Genomic DNA, 8,451 nt, shown 5'->3' with positions numbered 1-8,451 from the left:
TGAACATAGAATTATGTTTAAATACATCTAATTCAGTCACATTTATTCATAATAGCAAAACTATTTACCTGGATGCAAAATGGCAACGCCGAACAGCTACGGTGGACTATTTTTTTCTCTAAACATACAACTATATGCACTCCAAGAACAAATGATATAGAAATACGTATATTACTCTTCAACTGTTAATCAATAAACCTAATTTTTAATTAGGAAATCTAACTTTCAAATAGATGTAATACAAAATTTTAAAGAATCAATTCGATTGAAAATATGAAAATCAAATTTACATTGATAAATGAACGAAAAAACAAAAGAATATGTCAAGGCATACTTCGACATGAAGTCTACCTATACCATTCAAATCGGTTAATGCTTTCGAAATAGTCGACGAAAAATTGTATCCGCACATATACATGCACATACAAATAATTTCTAAGGTGTGCCAAAATGTTCAAAAGGTCTTGAAACATGAAGATATGTAATGATCGCCAATTCCACAGCACTGCCACTGAATTTTTCAAAGACCACAGTTTACACATTATTTCTGAACATGCAAATTTTTATAACAGTATATTGCACGTGGAAACCCACCGTCTTTAATTGACACAACTTTCCTATGGGCAGTTCATATTTTCCTTCAAAAATATCTCAAAAATTCCTATTCAATCTTCCTCATTAAATATTCATATCATCACAATTATATTTATATCGAATTTCGTAGTGATACTGCGCACATTTTTTATTTATCAGGTTAGAGATTTAAAATTTGGCGCAACGGATATTTACAGAATTTCTTATCGTCAGAAGAAATTAATCAATTTCAAATGCGGAACATTTTATTATCATAATTTAAACAATCTATTAAACTAGAAATATTTTTATCATTGTCAATTCCCCAACATAATTTTATTATTACTGATGATGAATTTGTTAACAATACAATTGGTAATGATTTCAAAAAAAATATTTATGGTAAGACGGAATGCTTGAATTATGATAATATTATGTTCCGAATTTAAAATTGATAAATCATATATCAAGCAATCCCGTTCTAGTTTTATATTAATGTTTTTATTACTGTAAGTCTTATCCTGTATCCAAATATTTTAAATATTAACTAGTTGTAAGTGCGTTTTGCTTTGTGGGAAGTTTAATGAACATCCCTATTAGAGTAAATAATCGATTTAAACAATAATAATTTGTTAACTTTACGTAGGGTAAGTTATTGTAATCGTCCAAAAAGTTGAAAATAAAAATTTTTGCATATCTTCACGTTTTGAAGGTTTCTGAACATTTTGGCATACCTTAGAAAAAATTGATGTGTGTGTGTGTGTATGTATGGATACAATTTTTTGTTTTTGTGCGGTTTCACCGATTTCAATGGTACAAAAAACATTCGATTCCTATTGATAGAGAGAAGCGCTGATTAGTTTTTAGCAAAGGTAGGTCTAGCCGTTTCGGAGACACGGAGCAAAGAGTGCAGAAAATAGCAATCGAGTTTTTAAGGGGGGCGATACGTGTAATCGCCTTAATTTTTACCATTTTTTGAGGACTTTTTAAACTGGGAAGGAATGATTGAATCCTTTTGAACTTTTTTAGGGTTATTTATTATATATTAGAATACACAAAAAATTTTTTTTTTCAATTGTTTTTTTTTTAAATGGCTGCCGTAAAAATAAATCTGCCAAGACCCTCTCGGAAAACGCCATCAATTTGCGGGCGTTCTCACTTTTCGTACGGTGATCTGAATTTAAAAAAATTAGTTTGTACGTGTTCATAAAACATATATCTTCTAGTTAAACCAAAAAAAATTTAAAAAAGTCACAAAATCGTAAATTGTCACACCTTAGAAAAAAAGTTCGATTTTTCACCTGTTTTTCAATGGTTTTTTTTGGTAAAAGGGTTAATTTTTGAAATTTTTTTTGGAATGTTTGAGGTTTAACTAGAAGCTATTACTGTAAAGTAGATGTGTGCAAAATTTCATTGGAATCGGTTGAGAACTTTTTGAGTTATCCCGCCCGCAAATTTCAAAAATGTCGTTTTGAGAAAAACGCGTTTAAAGTTTTGACACAGAAACAGATAAGAGTACAATAGCACTCAAGCGTCGAGTTGAGGCGTGGCACTTAAATGAGTTTTTATTGTATAAATAATGATAATTTTGTTTTGAATATTTACAGGCATATTTTTGAGATGTTATCGTAACGATTTATGAAAAAAAAATCGATTTTTTTTTTCTTGTTACATGTATCGCCCCCCTTAAGAGAACGAAGCATTCGATTTAACTGATCTGTAAAACATTCAATTCGTAATGATAGGGAAAGTGGTGATTAATTTTAGGCAAACGCAGGTCCAGCCGTTTCGGAGATACGAAGCTAAATGTGCAAAAAATGGCAGTTTTTGAGAGAAATAAGCTTCCGATTTGAATTATTCAAATCAGAATTGCTTGTGTTGACAAAACTATTGTTTTTGGGGAAAAAAATGTATTTCAAAAAAATTGTTTAATTATTTTTTTTGAATATCGGAAAATTACAGTTTTTGGCAAAGGCAGGTCTAGCCGTTCCGAAGATATGGGGAAAAAGTGCCAAAAACGGTAACTCAGTTTTCAAGAGGACGGAGCGTCCGATTTGTATAATTCAAAAAAACATTTTACTTGTATTAATAAGATGAAGAACTGATCAAATTTTCAAGATGGCAGGTCTAGCGGTTTCGGAGATCTAGTAAAAAAAAAGTAAAAAAAAATGCCATTTGGCGGTCAAAAATGATCATTAGACATATGCACATCAAATTATCAGATATTTTATAGAGATTTTAACAATAAGTATAAATTTTGTTTACATTCCTATGGGTAGCGTACCAATGTTTATCCGTTAGACGGCAACGCGGCGCTTACGCGCTTCGATATTTCGTCTCTATGCAGTTAAAGCAGTACGATTGTTTTGAAAAAAGTTCAGAATTTCCAAAATATTTCAAAATGAATTTTTCTTCAAAACTCCTTTTTTTTTCAAAAAATGTAAATTTTTGTTAAAAATTTATAGTTTCTCAAAAATCTAACTTTTTCAGAGTAATTTTTTTCAAAAATGTTAATCTTTTTTTAAAAAAAATATTTTAGGTACAGGAAGTTCCAGCAATTTGCCTCAAAGCACGGATGCCATACCCGTCTACCCGTCTACCCGTCTACCCGTCTACCTATTTACCAGTATTTCTATTTGTATATAAATCAACAATCATAACTTGTAAAGATAATATTTGGCCAACAAATGTCATTTTTTTTTTAAATCTACATCTGCAGAACCGCTGGACCTCCCTTCCCTAAAATGTAATCAATTCCATCGGCACAAGTAAAATATTTTTTGAATAATTTAAACCCGATGCTCTGTTTTCTCCAAAACGGTCATTTTCTTTTTAACTTTTTGTTCTGTATTTCCAAAACTTGCCTAGGTCATAAACTAACCCGCACCTCCATATCAACACAAATCGAATGTTTTTTGAATCATTCAAATCTGTTGATCCGTGCTTCCGAAAACGTCGACGAAACTTGTATCCACACCACATAGGTAAACATATGTATACAAACACATACACGTACATCCATTTATTCTAAGGTAGGTATGCAAAAATGTTCAGAAATCTCTCAAACGTACAGATCTATAAATATTTTTATTTTCGATTTTTTACGTTTACTAGAACTACCTTACGAGAAGTTAAAAAAATAAATTTAATATTAACTGTCTTATTGGCCTTTTATTATTAGTGTTTCTACAGATTTCAATAGACTATAAATAATTATTAGATACAAAAATTGAAATAAATCCTGTAATAGATCAACGTGCGTGATATGCGAATTCAGTTTCTATGTAAAAGATCAAACTCTTAATATCAGAGTATATAAGTATATTATCTGCAACCTGATTTACGTAACATTTTCAATGACGATGCAATGATTTTCCGCGAATGATGCCTTCCTATATACTATTGCATCACATATATTTCACTAATGAAGATCACAAGATCCGCGTACAATGAGCAAAATTAGACTCGGATTACGCGGCCGTAAATGTGCGAATTTCGAAGTGTATCTATTTTTAACACCGGAATACTAAAATAGATTTTTTTATTAATCGTATGATCGTAGACGTAAAATACTTTTTTTTATTTGCATTTCTCCATGTAAATGTTAAACTAGGCAAATTGCCGAACCTCCCCGTAATATTTTTGGAAATTTTGAAAAATAGATTTTTCAGAATTTTTTTTTCATTTTTTAGAATGTTTAAAAAATTTGATAAGTTTGAAATTTTTGACCTGTATAAAAATCAATGGGTCAAACAATGCGTTGCCTTCTAGAAACACGAGGTTGTATAATTATAAATAAAATATGTAAATATTATAAACGATTAGAAATATATATAATAATTTCATTTTAAAAAGAATGGCCAGCCAATGGGTTGACTTGTAGAAACACAAGGTTATAAAATTATAAATAAAATATGATAATATAATAAATAACAATCGATTATGAATCGGCCGAAAGTTGCATATTATGTGAGAAATCGTAATAGGTATAAACGTCTTAACAGAGTTCTACAGTATATAGATTCATATTCAGTGCTGCATTTAGAGTAGGGGCATTTGAGGTTAGTACCCAGGGCGGCAAATTTTCAGGGGCGGTAAAATTTGAAAATTAAGAAAAAAAATTACATCTATACATAGAAGAAATATGCAATGCGTGATAAATTTTCTGCAATAAAATAGATATTTTAATTTTAGAAAAATGAGATTCAAAAAATGGTGCGGCATTTTCGTCAGTGCCCCAGGGCGCCAAATTTCTAAATCCGGCCCGGTACATATTATGCCGAGAGTAGTTATATAACTAACAAAAAATCATTTGTGATAAGAACTATTACCATTGAAGAACAACACCAGTTATTATTTTGACCATTATTATTCTCGAGCTACAATATTATTTTTTTTATTATAATGCTAATTTACTTAACTTTTACAATTAATTACAAAACAAAAAAAATATAATTTATTAAATCTTTAGTATTGAATCCTTATTTTCGGTAATACTCTTTTTTTTCAATAAACAAATGTATATAAAATGACGTCATTGAACTTTTCATATTTTGTCTTTTTTTTAATGAATCAAAGAACAGATTTTTACTTTAAAGTAATATAAGAACAGTATTTAACGTTTAAAATATAATGAAAAATATAATAATTGTTGAATACATCTAAATCTGCCCCAATTTTTCATAATAGTAGAACAATTTACCTGGATGCAAAATGGCAACGCCGAGCATCTACAGAGGACTACTTTTTTCTAAATATACAACGATATGCACTCCAAAAACAAATAATATAGAAACATGTATACTACACTTCAACTGTTAATTAATAAACCTAATTTTCAATTAATAAGTCAAACTTTCAATAAATAAATCTAATACAAAATTTTAAAAAAACAATTCAATTAAAAATATGAAAAGAAAATTTACATTGATACGTTAATATGAAAAAACAAAAGAATATATTAAGGCATACTAGATATGAGGTAAGTTATGTTTTGAGAACAATAATTAACATGAGGTAAGACCATATTACATTATCATCTTGTCTAGGCGTAAGACATATTTTAACCCTTTCGCCGCCACTTGACTAGCGTCGTCTATAGACGACATGCCGTGTGTTGGCTTTTGACTTCAGATTTATCAGTATGAGTTATACTATTGAGAATTCTAGTTTTTTATTGTAATTTTTGGTTATTAGAAGCGTTAATTTTTATTGACAACTATAGATTATTCATTCTATTTATTATAGAAAAATCTTTGTAGCCCTACTAAGCAACACGCGGTTCCGTACAGCAGCGTCATTTGTGCCGAAAACACTGTAGTAGCGAAAGAGTTAAATAAAAATTATATAAAGTACAATTAGTGCAGTCTTAGTAACCATTATAACTAAATTGAAATTAATTTTCACCTTATTTGAGTTCAGAATTTTCATTTACAACGTGCACAAACCACTTTATGAAACAAAAAATAAATCCAATAACAACGCACATCCACAGCCAACGACAAATGTTCATAAACGACAAAACTATTTAAATAAATAATATTCGAATAATCATTAACAATCAACAAACGAATAACATTTCAATCGAACATAATCACGACGATTATAATACACTGTTTTATCGGCGCAAAAAATCTAAATCACAGCTTTGTAAACCGAAACAATGCGTTATAACAAACAAAATTCTGAATAACAATTTAATAATAATAAACTTTACTATAATTAATTCTAATGAAAAATAAACGTATAAATATTTATTGCGTTCCGTACAACCACCGATCGCTGATTGCACTGGAATGACGACCTGAACAAAACGACCCGACAAAATATCACAAAAATGTTACATAAGCAGACAATGACAAATGTCATGTGTCATTGGAAAGAGATAGAATAAAAAATTATACAAACCTTGTACGTATTTATAAATGATAAAAACTAGGTGTAGATGGCGTTTTGCCTTAAGAGGACATTCTGATCTAGAAAACACGTGTAGATGGCGTTTTGCCTTAAGAGGGCAAATTCGCATTCTGATCTAGAAAACACGATTTTTTTGGAATATTTGCAAAGTTTAACTTTCCAAGAATATGTGCACAAGAAGATTTTTCGAATTTTAAATTATTTTTGGAGATATAGCTGTTTGACGATGATAAACCTCCTCTGTTTCCTTCCTTCGTGTTTGTCACGAAACTGTCTTTTTCGATATGATACCCACGATTTCTCAACTTCTACTGAACCGATTTTTTTGAAATTTTTACTAAGTTTTCTTTATATACTTCAGCATGAACTAAGATTATATCCTAATTTTACAAAAAAATGAAAAAATAAAAAAAGTAGTAATTTTCAGGCAGTAGCTATTTTGTAAAAAAAAATTAACTTGCCCGTAGCTCATGCGATTTATTATAGTAGATTAATAACAAATAAAAAATATTTTTTTCGGATTATTTTTTTTAATTACAATATTTATTACAACTGTTAAATAATTTAACATCTAGTAATAATAATGAACAATAAAAAAAGTACAAAATGAAGGATAGTATTTACATTAAAATGATACGGATTATTTGGAGGACTAAAATCATAGGTATGGTCAGGTGTCAATTTTAAATTCTCAAAACATTAATTGATAACTCCTAAAAAAATATAGTGAAAATTTCCTTATCTATGGTAAAAATATAGTTTTCCTTCTTTTAGGCCTTTCAAAAATCGCATATATTTTTCACCCCTAGACGAGAATACCCCCTTAATTAAAGTAGATGATAAAATTTTTGCTAACTTTAAAGTTGCTAGCAACATTATATTAAAGAATGTACATCATAACATCTTATATTTTAATAAATACATAGTTCTAATTCTTGTTCCAATGAAAACTAGTGGTTCATGATCATGAAATCGTACTTCGATCGCGATACTTTAACTGCGTTGAAATGAAATATCAAAGCGCGTGGGCGCCGCTTTGCAGGATGACGGATAAACAATGGTACGGAACCCAGAGAAGTGTAAACAAAATTTGTTCTTATCATTAAAATATCTATAAAACATGTAATAATCTTATGTGCTTATGTCTAATGATCATTTTTGTCACCAAATGGCATTTATATTACTATTTATTTTATTGGACCTCCGAAACCGCTAAACCGGCCTTAACAAACATTTCACCAAAACCATTCAAATCAAACGATCGGTTCCCTCAAAAATTGAATTACCATTTTTGGCACTTTTTGCCCCGTATGTTTGCAGCAGCTGAACCTGCCTTTGCCAAAAACTAATCAGCACATCTCCTTATCAATAGAATGTTTTTTGAATCATTCGAATTGGTTGATCCATGTTCTTGAAATCGTCGACAAAAAATTGTATTCGCACATACACACACATCCATTTTTTCTAAGGTATGCCAAAATGTTCAGAAATCTTTGAAACGTAAAGATATGCAAAAAATTTCATTTTCAATTTTTTGCGATTACTATGACTTACCCTAAAGGACGTTAATAATAGTAATAATTTAAGGATGGATATCCTTCCTTAAATTATTACTATTATTAACTCCCCTTTTATATAAAGCATTTCTGTTTTATAAAACTTATGCTGTAGAATTCTTATACTTGATATTTTTTAAGTGTTTTTTTTTCAATTTAAAATTAAAATTATTTAAAAAAAATAGATGCTATTATTTTACTATTCATAGTATGATAATTTATAAATTATTATTCATGACGCAACAGAAAACTAATTGTTTCCGAAAAATATTTCTGTTATATTTATTTTAAATATTAATTATTTTTATACGCCAAAATACCATTGGCTAATTATCATAAAAATGTTCAAAATAAATATCACTATACAGCGCTAAATATTTTTAGATTGTAATTTTTAGAATTACTA

Source organism: Ctenocephalides felis, unplaced genomic scaffold, assembly GCF_003426905.1.
Source record: "Ctenocephalides felis isolate EL2017-DRISC unplaced genomic scaffold, ASM342690v1 CF-g0.4_SCAFFOLD_01886, whole genome shotgun sequence".
In the NCBI taxonomy this organism is placed as follows: Eukaryota; Metazoa; Arthropoda; class Insecta; order Siphonaptera; family Pulicidae; genus Ctenocephalides; species Ctenocephalides felis.
The sequence above is the reverse complement of the archived record's forward strand: the minus strand, read 5'-3'. Positions refer to the sequence as shown.